This window comes from Homarus americanus, unplaced genomic scaffold, assembly GCF_018991925.1.
Source record: "Homarus americanus isolate GMGI-L3 unplaced genomic scaffold, GMGI_Hamer_2.0 scaffold45562, whole genome shotgun sequence".
In the NCBI taxonomy this organism is placed as follows: Eukaryota; Metazoa; Arthropoda; class Malacostraca; order Decapoda; family Nephropidae; genus Homarus; species Homarus americanus.
In genome coordinates, this window is record NW_024744839.1 from 2,757,488 (window position 1) to 2,772,355 (window position 14,868).

The following is a 14,868-nucleotide window of genomic DNA, read 5'->3' on the forward strand; positions in this document are numbered from 1 at the left end:
GGAGGCCACATCAAAGACCACGATTCTCAATATCTCGAATATTTTCCTCAATAACCACCACGTCTTGACATCATCTTCTGCCTTCATAGTTCCTTTATCTTTTACTTCCTTCATTCATCAGTCTTTCAATATTGTCTTTCATTTGTTCACCTCTCTGTCTCTCTCTCTTTCTGTCTGTCTGTGTCGTGTCTGTTTGCCTGCCTGTCTCTCAACTATAAAATATATCTCAAATATATATATGTACTGTACACATCTTAATAATCCAAAGTCCATCCCTCGTAAATTCCCTCAAACTCAAGATAACAAAAGAAATGTGATAAAAAAAAATCCTGCACTGTTACCAAGAATACAAGAGCAATGACGAATGAATCCCCCAAAAGAACCTTGAACGAATCCATCTTCAGGTGACGTTGACTGATTGCATCACCTCATAAGACCAACCCACCCACGGCGTCTGGTAAGTAGTAGTAGTAATAGTAGTAGTAGTAGTAGTAATAGTAGTAGTAGTAATAAGAACATAAGAAGAACATACGGTAGTGAATAAAACTTCTATTTTATTCCCGAAAATCTCTAATTATTCAAGTTTTAATAGAAATAACAGGTGAGAAAAAAAATAGACTTCACCCACCTATTGAATAATATTTCTAATTCACTAAAGACAAACCTTAAAAAAAATCAAAACACTTAACCTCACTTATTTATAATTTATTTGTTATATAATCCGAGTGGTAAGGCTTCCCCCCAGTTGAATATAATGGTCTGGCGTTAACCTATATAAAATACTTAAAGGCGTTCAATGGCACTCAAAGGGGTTAAGGCGCTACTATCTTAACAATATGCCAAGAAAATGAAGATTGAGGAGGTGTTTGGATTCGATTTTTTGAGAGAGAGAGAGAGAGAGAGAGAGAGAGAGAGAGAGAGAGAGAGCTGAGTGAGGGAGGGGGGGTTCTCCTACCGTCACCCTTTTTACTCAATATCAATATCCCTTTCCCATCTTCTCATCCTTTTACAATCTCTCGCTGCCTCTCTCCCCACCCTTCCCTTCCTTCCCTCTCTTCCTCTTTCAATCCACCTCTCCCTTTATCATCTATCTTCGCATTATTCTATTTTTCTTGCCATTCTCCATCTAACCCCCTCCTCCATCTCCCCCCCTCCATCTCTCCTCCCCCAACCCCTCCATCTCTCCTCCCCAGCCCCTCCATCTCCTCCTCTCAACCCCCTCCATCTCTCCTTCTCAACCCCTCCATCTCTCCTCCTCCAACCCCTCATCTCTCCTCCCAACCCCTCCATCTCTCCTCCTCAACCCCCTCCATCTCTCCTTCTCAACCCCCTCCATCTCTCCTCCTCAACCCCCTCCATCTCTCTCCACCACAAGTTCTGCCTTTGAGTGGACTTCTAAACACAAGTTATGGTTCATAAAGTTTAGATTCCAAGGTTGTTTTCCCCAAAGGTTCGCTTGATGAATAAATCTCAAGACTTGGTAATAAAAAATCCACCACCAAGATTGTTGATTTCAGCTGAACTTTGAAATTGAATTTGAGACTCGACCTTAACTGGATACGCTCAGTTAGTATCAGGTAAAGAAAAATTAATTTGGAGAATTTTTCTAATTCTCTACCTATTGCTAAGTTGGTGTATTTAACCCCTTGAGTATGGTGATTTAACCCCCTGGGTACGATGACTTAACCCTTTGAGTATGATTATTTAACCCCTTGAGTACGATTATTTAACCCCTTGAATATGATGATTTAACCCCAGGAGTAAGATGATATTGTGTTCTGAAGGTTAAGTCATCGTACTCAAGGGATTAAATCATCGTACTCAAGGGTGATAAATAATCGTACTCAAGAATATAATGTTTGTCCTTTAGCGTAAATCAACCAGTTTGGTCCCTTATCTCTCTCTCTCTCTCTCTCTCTCTCTCTCTCTCTCTCTCTCTCTCTCTCTCTCTCTCTCTCTCTGGGTGGCGGTCGATAGGTTATTCCTCACCGCTCATCTCGTAAAGAACTCCTTGTTTAATGTATTCCTGACAGAGTATAAAGTTACCCCCCTACCCCCTCTGAAAATTCGTGTTTCCTCCTCATAGCAACTGTTAATTATGTTGGAAATATCATCATAATAATGGCTACCGTAATTATCTAAGGTAGAACATCCATCATAATTAAGGTGTACCGTAATTAACCCGGAACAACAGAATTAATACACGTATATGTCTCGTTCTTCTCCTGTCCGCAGCTTCATCACGTCGCCGGATAAAAAGATCTACTGTCGTATCCTATGAAGAGGTCGGTGTGTGTAAAATTATACACCGTGGGAGACAATCATACACCGTGGGGAGGAGAGACAATCATACACCGTGGTTCAAATTTTCTTTTCATTACAACTATGAATGATAAATGAAACACCTGACTGAGTTTATTCACACACACAAACATTGAATAAACTGTTGAGAGGGTTTTCATCTTACTTGCAGCTGGTAGAATAAATATGAACTTTTTCGTATCAATTTTCCCTGTGATAATAATAATGGTCGCCTCCCTCTTGTTTCACAGTGGTCTACGTTTCTACGGTAAGGTCATCGAAGCGTGGATATGTGTACGGTGCAGAAGCTGTCACCAATATAACAAACACACACACACACACACAAACACACACACACACACACACACACACACACACACACACACACACACACCTGTATTATGGCTATGTGTGACCCAGTGCTAAGGAACAACCCAGGAAGATCGGACAACTCGCTAACTACACTGGCTAACCATTGCCCAGGAAAAGGTTCCACTAATCGCTTAATATAAAGATTCCCTGAGTCATTCATTAAGGAGGCGAGTTTGCTGACCCCTACACTACACAGGTGTATGCTGCTGCCTTATTACCCAATTGCCAGGTTCAATGTACCTTTAGTTTTCATGTCACACGTAACAGAGAAATCCACTTAATTTATCCGCAACTTTAAGTGGATTTTTTTTCCCATTAACCTCATATGTGACTGCGAGGATAACTTAGATTTTAAGTTTCGTCTTAAAAAAGTTAATAATTGATTTTGTTTTAATTCTCTAAAGTTGTGGCATTAAAATCAGGAAAGACGATTTAATGACCTATACCTGGAAGCCCTGAGAGATGTACCTGAATACATCAAAGCACAAACTATTTTCCCCACATCAATCGCGGCGAAAGAAACATTTTACGAGTTTCTGAGTTACATCACATAAAAAATAAACTTGTCAAAGGGAATTTTTTTGGTCTTCGTCTTATTCAATGTGCTATGATACCAGTGCAATAAACTTTGATCCCTATGTTACAGTCCACTCGCCTCTTATTATGAAACTAAACCAAGCGTATCCATCTTCCTTATTCACCGTGTATAAGGGAACCCACCTAGAACACTGGTCACTTGTTGATGTTGTAATGTATCACTGCACATCAACAGCTCTGAGTTATTTAAGGTCGTAGTCATCAACACATCAACAACCAGGAGAAATACATAGCTGGTTCGCCCTTAAGAACACACACACACACACACACACACACACACACACACACACACACACACACACACACACACACACACACACACACACACACACACACACACACACACACACACACGCACACACACATCACACACACACACACACACACACACACACACACACACACACACACACACACACACACTTTCTCCTTAGTTCAGCCGTGGTAGGAAATCAATATATAACTGTTTCTAAGTTATTGTGGTAAAAAAATAAATAAAAAAAAGACTGAAACAAAATCTGTCCTCTCTGTTTCTAAGTTAGTGTAGTAAAAAAAGTAAAAAAGACTAAAAAATATACGTTTTCTCTGTTGTCAGGGAAATACACAAACCTGGCTTTTATTTTTTTTTTAGTTTTACTTCTCTTGGTCCGCTGTTGAGAGAAAGCCTTTGATTGTTTCTGTTTCGTGTAAGTAAAAAAACGGAATATACTGTAGTCTGTTAATCCCGCAGTATAAACCTACTCTCGATTTTTTTTTCACACAATTTTATTCTACAACCGCGACAGAGAAACATTTACCTGTGTGTTTGTTATAAAATCAGCTTATAAAAAAATGGTCTCTCGTCGGTAAAAAATAAATAAATAAATAAATCGACTTTTTTTTTCTTTTCTTTATTTCAACTACGATGGAATGACTTGACGTTTTTTGTGAGTTCGTCAAGAAAGTGGTGAGAGTGAGAATGTTAGTCTCTCATTCACCATCATTTGTAAGGGCATTCCATCGTGTATAAAACCTAATTGATACTGATCTATTTTTCCCTCGCGTCCAGAAAATAGTTACGAATACTCTCAAGGATCATCAATACACATAAACTCCACTATATTGCGATTTTTACCACAGAACAAATAATTAATAATAAAAAATATCAGTTCTTGTTAATCTACTTATTTCGTTAATAGGAACACTCGGCGATCACCCAACATAAAAGACTTCGTTCTTCCTACTACAATATATCCATTGTTATTGTTTTTGTCATTTCAACCATAACAAAGACAAAATTTTCCTCGTTTTTGAGTTCGTTCACAAAGGATTTTTTTTGTGTTACTTTAGTTTCCTATGATGACGGTGGACTAGATATTAATCATTATAGTTTGTTTGTTTTTCAATCATGACAGACAAAAGTTTTTACATATTTCTGAGTTTGGTGACAATAGAAACTCGAAAGGAATATTTGTTTTAAATTTAGTCTCCCCCTTTATTTCACGTAACATTCACCTTTCATTTAACTACCTCAAGTACTGGCTGAATAAGTAGTGCTTGTACTTATCGCTAAAATGTAAACACACTTCCTACTGTTGTGTGGTAAAAGATTAACTCATTCCCTGGACTTATGCTGTAGCCATTACGACTATCCTCTCTACACAGGTACCAGAGGACAACCGCCCCCCTAACACACCTACGCTGCCTCGTGTTATTTTCGACTTTAAAACTGAATGAAACGTCAATGCTACACACAGATCTACATTGTATTTATATCTCTAATTCCCTACAGGTAAACCGTATACGTTAAGTCACAGTAATTCCAGGTGTGTGAGAGAGAGAGGGCAGAGGGAAGTTCCTAGTCTAGTGTTTGGTCAAGTGGGCAATTAGCGTTGAAGTTGGCCCATCCTACTCTGGCTGTGGTCTTGAATAGGAGAGGTTAGGTTAGGTTAGGTTAGGTTAGGTCAGGTCAGGTCAGGTTAGAGTCACAACACAGTAGATGACTCAAAGGGGTGTTATTATTCCGCTCACTAAATGGACGATTTATACTCCCTGTACATTTGTATTCGGTACAGAAAAGTTTATCTGTCATAATCTAGGGTTAAAATCTTTCTCTGTCTCTCTGTTTGTCTCTTTTTCTCTAGCTCTGTCTCTGTCTGTCTCTTTCTCTCTAGCTCTCTCTCTCTCTCTCTCTGTCTCTCGTTCTTTGTAGCTCTCTCTCACACATACTTCAAATTGTGGACTAACATGTGGTGGACTAACAGATGGCAGACTAACAGATGACAGACTAACAGATGACAGACTAACAGATGACAGACTAACAGATGACAGACTAACAGATGACAGACTAACAGATGGTGGACTTAGCCGGGGACGTCCAGTACCTACTAAGAGGTATATATACTGTAGTTCATTGTACATAACCTAGCTTACGGCAGGACTAACAACGCCACTAACTATGGCAGTGGGTGTCATAACGTCCACCAACCAGGCTCATATTACTGTTGTCTTGAGGGGGTGTACAGCTGGGGGGGCGGGGGAGGGGGAGGTCATAAGGGCGATTGTTACAACCTTCGTCTTAGTAGTGGGGGTTTATGAGCGGCTAAATGCAGAGCTCTGATTGGTAGAAGCACAATCCGGGACAGTGTGTGTGTGTGTGTGTGAGAGCAGTAGAGTCAGGAGCTTTGAGTGATTTCCTTTGTCCCAGATATAATGTCGACGTCCAGCTTACCTAACAGTCTCTGTAGTCGAGGGTCTAACATAACATTCTAAGAACAGTTTTGAGTTGACATCCAGGAGCATATTAACACATCCTTATCACGATGTTTAATTCTCGGGAATTTAGTTTTTTTTTTTTTAATAGTTGAGAATACCTAACCTAACCTTACCTGCCTGAGTTTGATGATGATATTTCTTGAATGCCAACAAGCATCGCGTCCTTACCTGAAACGAGAGAAAAAATTTCATAGTAATATTAATTTACTTCAAAATTACATTAAAAAAATTAATTTTATCTCCATTACAAAAACTACCATAAATTTACCAAAACAAAATACACAATGTGAGGAGCAGAGAGAGGGAGAGGGGATACAATAGATATTTAGTAAAGAAGAAATAGAGATAACCAGTAAAGGCCAAAGAGTTTAGAACGATACAAATAGAACGGAAGAAGGGGACAGTAAAGAGAGTGAGAGAGAGGGGGAGAGAATGAGGAAAAAATACAAGAGAAATGGATTAAAGGGAGAGAAGGTAGAGACAAAAGCCAGGAAAGACAATCAACAAAGAAGAGAGAGTTTAGAACGATATATATATATATATATATATATATATATATATATATATATATATATATATATATATATATATATATATATATATATATATATATATATATATATATATATATATACGCGAGGAAAGACACAGAATAAATAAATATACATTGAAAATTAAAAGAAAAAGAAAAGAAAAGAAAAGAAATTACAAACCATGAAACATAGAAATAATAATCGAGAATAATACAAACACGAAGGAACAGACAGACTCACAGACATAATGAAACAGGAATAGCAACATAAATAAAAACATAGAGATGAAAGAGTATTTTTAAAATAGTGGTGATAAAGAAGTCAACAAAAGTAAACAAACAATAAAAAAGGAAGAATCTACAAGGACAAAGACGCAATAAAACAGATAATAATTACAAATCCTAAAAAAAAACCAAGTTAAATAAAATTACTAAGAGAGGAGACAGTAAGAGTGTGTCGTAGAGAAGACTCAGGAAAAAATGAGGATAGAAATATAGAATGGTGGTGGTGGTGGTGGTAGTAGTGGTAGTGGTAGTGGTAGTAGTAGTAGTAGTAGTAGTAGTAGTAGTAGTAGTAGTAGTAGTAGTAGTAGTGGTGGTAGTGGTAGTGGTGGTGGTGGTGGTGGTGGTAGTAGTAGTAGTAGTGGTAGTGGTGGTAGTAGTAGTAGTAGTAGTAGTAGTAGTAGTGGTGGTAGTGGTGGTGGTGGTGGTAGTGGTAGTAGTCGTAGTAGTGATGGGCGACGTTCAGCAAACATTAGTAAGGGACTGGTCTCCGCCTCCCGTGTTGTGTTGCCTTTCCACCCACCCAGACTGACGGACCCAAACATCACTCTTATTCTTCTTCACCACCACACAACATTAACAATATCATTTCACAACCATTATAACCATTAGCTTTGTTTCACTGCTTAAGACGATCTAATTATGATCTCACTTTCCCATTGGTTAAAAAAATATTATATAACCCCTGTACTAACCCTGGAGACAATTGAACATCCATACCTTTGACAACCCGTGCCCTTGTGGCGAGCACTCTAGTAATCGATGCTTCAGTACAGTACACGAGAAACGTTTCAAAGGACGTCTGACATGTGAATACTAAAACCATCCACCAATGCTTCAATCACAACCTTGCACCAATACTTCAATCACAACCATACACCAATACTTCAATCCCAACCATACACCAATACTTCAATCACAACCATACACCAATACTTCAATCCCAACGTATGCATACACTCAAACACAACGATGAAATTTAACATGTTAATTGTATTTTAGTAACTCAATAAGGTGAATTAAGAGTCGGAACATAACACCTCGATTTCATTACCGACTGTCACGATGCCTTTAGTTAGATAATATTAAGAGAACAAATTATCAAACGAGTTAATACTGGCAGAGATAATATTCCAAAGTCGTTTTCCGCGCTACGTGTAAAGTTAATCAAGCTGTTAATGGCTAATAGTTATATCAAATGGCACAATTACTCGAGTGGTCATTACAGTACACACACACACACACACACACACACACACACACACACACACACACACACACACACACACACACACACACACAGAGGTCAGCGTTATAGGGACATTTAAGCTGACAGGTATGAAGAAATAAAGGTTATACACATCACCTGAGTTCCACCACCACTACCTGGCACCTGAGGGTAATATACAATGGAGGTAATAATCTCTCCCACACACACACACACACACACCCAGTCTCACAGGCTCCAGCAGGTAACAACCGGATACACGAGCGATAACACTTACCGAGGTGTTCTTAAGTAGATAAATAACGATGCGATAGAAGCAAACCTACTCCTATATCGTTCCTAGAGCCATTTAACCTCTTGTCAGGCCAGAATGAAGCTCTACACGACAGTCCTTAACTTTAATCTTACAGTTATATCATTTCATGTGGTTACTCTGCCTACGAATATTACCATCAAGTGTTTTTGTTTTGTTTTTCACGTGGTTAGGTTAGGTTAGGTTAGGTGAGAATGTGAAATAGTTTTAGTTTATTTCATGTTCTAATCACGTTGTCAAGAGTAGATGGGAGGATAGGTAGGAAGGAAGGAGTAGACGAGAGGATAGGTAGGAAGGAAGGAGTAGACGAGAGGATAGGTAGGAAGGAAGGAGTAGACGAGAGGATAGGTAGGAAGGAAGGAGTAGACGAGAGGATAGGTAGGAAGGAAGGAGTAGAAAGAAAGAAAGAATGAACGAAAGAAAGAAAATGGAGAAAGAAAGAGAAAAGGAGAAAGAAAGAGAATCTAAAAACAATAACAAAAAAACTAAGACAGGCATGAGAGGCAGACCGACAAATCCTACGATCTAAATTCTACAGTCAAAATAAATACAACAAAATCCTACAGAACTCGTCGTCCAACACAGAAGTATCGGAACACTCACAGATACAGCCAATCCTCCTTCTTCCCTACAACCTCATCCTCCTCCTCCTCCTCCTCCTTCTTCCTCTGGCGGCTTAAAGTGAAGCTAAGGCGACTATTTTAGCAGAAGGAAATCTTTGGTAGGAGAGGAGCGGTAAGTCTAAGGTATTTACTCTCCTTGTTTTGATTTCGTTGGTATGGGCTCTCTCTCTCTCTCTCTCTCTCTCTCGCGTGCACACATTATCGTACATATTTTATTTTAGACTCTATGTGTGAAAGAGTCATTAGATAAATCACAGTAAAATTGCTATTGATGATGGATCGCAGCTGATAAATGGTGACGGTTAAAAAAAATAGTGTTAAAAAAAAAACTCTGGTCATTCGTGTATGGAGTGGTCGTTAACATGTGGTTCAGTTATGAATGGCGTCTTGATGATATGAAAGAGAACCTTGTCAACTGCTCCTGCCATCATGGTTAAGACTTTGTCCTTTTTTCTTTTCTTTTTTAATCTGAAACAACAAAAATTAATTCTATGCGATCAAAGGATAAATAAATTTCTTGCTTTCATGTTCGTTGAAACTAGTAAAGAAAAGTTCCATGTGGTTAGGTTAGGTTAGGCTAGGTTAGGTTAGGTTAGGTTAGGTTAGGTTAGGTTAGGTTAGGTTAGGTTCAAAACAATCCAAATCACACAAGTAGGCCCATAAACAGACTAGACCTATACCCCAATACACATCACAACACATGTACACTCGTAGACGTCGAGAGGAGATCCCCGCTACACCCTACACAACACCTCGCTACACCCTACACAACACCTCGCTACACCCTACAACACCCTACACAACACCTCGCTACACCCTACACAACACCTCGCTACACCCTACAACACCCTACACAACACCTCGCTACACCCTACAACACCCTACACAACACCTCGCTACACCCTACAACACCCTACACAACACCTCGCTACACCCTACACAACACCCTATACAACACCTCGCTACACCCTACAACACCCTACACAATCAACTTAACCAAGGAAAGCAAGAGACGTGTGTCGCTTGGAGGACTGATTGAATTTCCACCGCCGCGCCCTCTAGACAATGGCGGTGACATCGGAACCAAACACAATCACTTCACCAGAACATGGAAATAAAACTTAAAAAAATAATTCAAGGTTAGGTTAGGTTAGGTTCAAGGTTAGGTTAGGTTCAAGGTTAGGTTAGGTTAGGTTAGGCTCAAGGTTAGGTTAGGTTCAAGGTTAGGTTAGGTTAGGTTCAAGGTGCGGAAATTCGAGGGTCTCCTACCATCACATTGACCATGAAACAATCTCAACCATCCATCCATCTCCCCATTCGACCATTCAATTATAACACGGTGACAGCCAGTTAACAGATAGTCGTGTATACAAGTGCGTGAGAGGCAGTGGTAGATACAGTGTGAGAGACAGATGGAGACACAGAGACGACGAGACACAGTAGATATATACACAAGAGACTGAGAGATGTGAGTTAGACAGATAGGACTTGATAGATAGATATAGTTAAGACAGACTTGAGAGAGAGATAGACAGACGGTGAGACAATAATAAAAAGGAATATAGATGAGATGATAAACAGAAACAGATAGACAGACACAAAGGTACAAAGGAACTGTGAAGGACAAATAACAATTGGTACCAGAGCCCTCACACCAACCAGTCTTATATGACATGTTATTAACCTCGTAATAGTATATGCGATTTGATATTATTATACAATTGTTACTAATGAACACTTCTAGTTATATACAGTGTGTGTGTGTGTGTGTGTGTGTGTGTGTGTGTGTGTGTGTGTGTGTGTGTGTGTGTGTAAGGATTTCATTACTTAAATCTGACACACAAAATCTGGAACCCACTAAATTTACACCTCATATAACCAAGCTGGCTCGTGCGATGTTACATTTAAACTCATAATCACGGTTTACGGGATTCATGGGTGAGGAGTGGAGGTGGGAAGAGGAGGAGGAGGAAGGGTGGGAAGGAAGAAGAGGCGGAGCAGAAGATCGAGTAAGAAAAATGAAGAGTACAGAGATGGAAAGAGGTTGGGAAGGTAGAGAAGGAGAGGGAGGAGGAAGATTAGAGGAAGATGAAAAGGAGTAGGGAAAAAAATGAAGACGAGGGAGAAGCGAGAGAGAAATAAATGAAGGAGGATGAGGGGAACCTGAATAAGGTCCACCAGACAGGGGCGTGGAGTACAGATCCTTTAACACAGACTTAAAGTGAAAATCAATAACTGAATTCTGATTAAATGGACAGATCATATCCCCTCTCACTCCCTCACAAAGACCCTCTCACTCGGTGTAATCATCACTAATAAGAGGTTGACACGCTGGGAGAGGTCACATGTGAGTGTCAGGGGTCACTTGGTTCACGAAGCGACCTTAATGTGTCTATTTCCAATCATAATACATGTGATTGAGGGAAGGTTAGATGGTTATACCAGGTGATGATTTTTCAGGGTAAAAGCGTGCTGAGATAGTCTGCCAGTCTCTAGGAACTCCACACACGCACACGCACACACACACACACACACACGCACACGCACACACACACACACACACACACACACACACACACACACACAGCTACTGGGAAAAAATATCGGCGAGAAAATTGGTGCAGGGTGTATGGGTTCTCGCTGTCTCTGGTGTTTTGTGATAGCGGGAGTCGTGGCGCAGCTGACACGAATGACAAGTGGCGTCCCCCCCAGTGACTCCCTCCAGTGACCAACAGAGATCAAGCTGGGTGAATTTTAGAACCATATTCACCTACACTAAGCTTTTCTAAAATAAATGTATCAAACCTAAGTTAAGCTTACCTAACCCAAACTATTAAATTACGACTCATTAACCTAACCTAACCTAATCCTGTTTGATATCATCGCTACTAACAAGTTTTTTTTTTATAGAAAGACTAAAAAAAAATAGGGTCGAGTATCTTGGCTGTTCCCGAAGACCAATAACCTCAACCTCCTTCCCCTCCACTGCTCCTGATTGGTCATTACCATCCCCTCTACCTTCTAATTGGCCGCTGTACATCACCTTCACCCACACTGGACACTGCTGCCCCCATTATGTTCCTTCTTGGGTGAACATTGCCGTCGTTATCCAGCCGTACAAAATGATGACTCTAACTTTATCTGAAATAATACAAATAAAACACCGCGTCCAAATGTCTCTCGTGTTGTCCGCTGTTTCATCACCACTCATACAACTTCCTTCAGAAAAATATATATATAAAAAAATATATAACAAACATAACACAGACTCATAAACGTTTTCAAACAATAAATAAATAAAAGGTAAAACGACGTGAATGGTGAGGCTGAGTCTACCACCACCACCATCACCCAGGGCCGACCATAAACCAGTCACAAAGATTCCTACGATAAACATTCCTTACAGCTGAAGAACACAGAATATACCTTAACTGATTACCTTAAGCTAGAGTACAATAATAACAACCCAGAAATTACACTTGAGACTTTACCTTAACTAGATATTGTACGGTTATTTACCTCCAATTAGTAGTAAAGGTAATAAAAATTAAGTTACAGGATCCTCGGAAAAGATCTCTTATCTAGTGGAGGTGAAGTCTCAGTATAATGTTGATGCATTTACCTTAAGTTAACCAATTAGGTATATTTTATTATGTTTACTAAGGAAGAAAAGACCACCAGAGGAACCTTTATGCCTGTGGAGCCAGATATCAAGAACGAGGAGGCGACAACCACCACTCTCCTTCATCGTCTGACATTTTAATGAATCAATTAAGCTGTTTCTGTCACTCAAGTTGGTCCAAGAGATGGCTGGGAAATTACAGGGTGTATTTTCTGTCTTCCCTGCACCCAGTTATCAGTGGTTATATCAACAAGGAAGGACATTACCGCTGCCAGGAAGTGTTTCATGAGAATGGTCAACAATAGTCAGATTATAATGACAATTTTATATTCTAACTCAATCAAATGACTTATCCAGGTGTCAACAGGACTTAATTACCAGTAGAGGAAGAGCTTCACGTTGTCGACCATCAACAGCAAAATAGTATTACCACTGATATTTATTAAACCAACAAGAAGGATATGTTTAGTTAACTAATAAACCACGGTCTGCAGGCTGTACTACCATCATACATTTTCTGCACCAAGTTACATCCGGTTGACTGATCAATAAATAATGAGGCGTAAATATATTCTAATTCATACATCCGTCACTTCCCGTCACCAGGTGTAAACAAGAAGCAACACTGTAGGAAGAGTTTCAGTAATGTGGACTATATATACCCTAAAATATTGATGGCGGTATAACTAATTGTATATTATTCCTGCACCAAGTATAGCCGGTTAAGGGGCACTAATTAGCCGGTGAAGGAGCACCAAGTAGCCGGTTAAGGGGCACTAATTAGCCGGTGAAGGAGCACCAAGTAGCCGGTTAAGGGGACAAGACTTGTCATCATAGAATTGCTAAAATTGAGTAACCACTAACTCAATAAATACTACTTAATGTTATCCCAGGTCAAGTAGTTTGGCATCCTGTACTAAACAAGTAACTCATTAAACCAGCAAGAATTATCCCAACGGAAGAGATTGTATAAGTACCTGACCATAAAATCCTAAATATGTTTTGATTATAATTCCATTTAAAAATTTAATTCTTGCATCAGGGAATCAAACATAAAAGGTATTACTTTTATATCTATATGAATGTCTACAGTGGCTTAATATAGAGTCAAAAATTACAAGACTATACAATATATATTCTCAGTATGTCTTAGAAAGTAGGCCACAGTACAGTATATTGGTATAACCCTAAACGACCTCAATCCCCTGGTTAAAATAATCAGATTAACCTTATTATCAAACTCTCTAGGTAACCAGTGACTCGGCCAGGTAACATGTGAGCCAGTCCACCCCTTCACAAGTTATCGTGGTCACATGGAGGACAGATGTTATGGACAAGTTGGAACACATTGGTAAGTGGGTAGTAGGGCGTAATTCTGTTTCTATCACAAGAGACAAAACAAACAACGCCATTATACATAGATTGAAAAGAGGACGAAAATGGAAATGTGTGTATGTGTGTGTATGTGTGTGTGAGTATGTGTGTGTGTGTGTGTGTGTGTGCGGGTATGGATGAACGTGTGGGTATATAGTTCCTGGTACGGGTATATTAAGCGACGTGTGGGTAACCAGTATAAGTTTTCCCCGGGACGCTGTGACTCGCCTGCGAATTGGTCAAATTTACGACACGCTGACCAGGCTGCCACCATCACCACTGTTCCAAGTAATACACACGGGTCGTAACGATGTTGAGGTACACGCTGCGAGGGAGGGAATTTACTTTTGAAAGGCGGAGGGTAATAAAGCACGGGGGAAACGAAAAAAGAGTGGAGGGAACACAAGAAGGGTGGAGGGAACTCAAGAAGGGTGGAGGGAACTTAAGAAGGCTGGAGGGAACTCAAGAATGGTAGAGGGAAGATAAAAACAGTGTATAGAGGACATAGAAGGAGTATTGAGGCAGGTTAGACAGTCACAGGGAACGTAACATATACCGCCTCTGGTAGATATTCTCAAAGGTTCGTTCACTATAAGTTTCCGCTGAGAACAGAGCATCTGACCCACTCAAGTTACGATGCAAAGATAGCGTCAAAAATAAAGGTTAACATTACTCACAGACGCCATGGTAACTTGAGTGTTGTTTCTTAATTCTACTTTGATGGAGGTGTGAGTTATGAGACACACACACACACACACACACACACACATATGCCCCCACTTTAGTACCAATTATGACCACTTTATTTACATTTCCGTACTGTAATGCTTCTCTCAACACTTGTCTCAGAGTAGCCCAAATTGTGTGTGT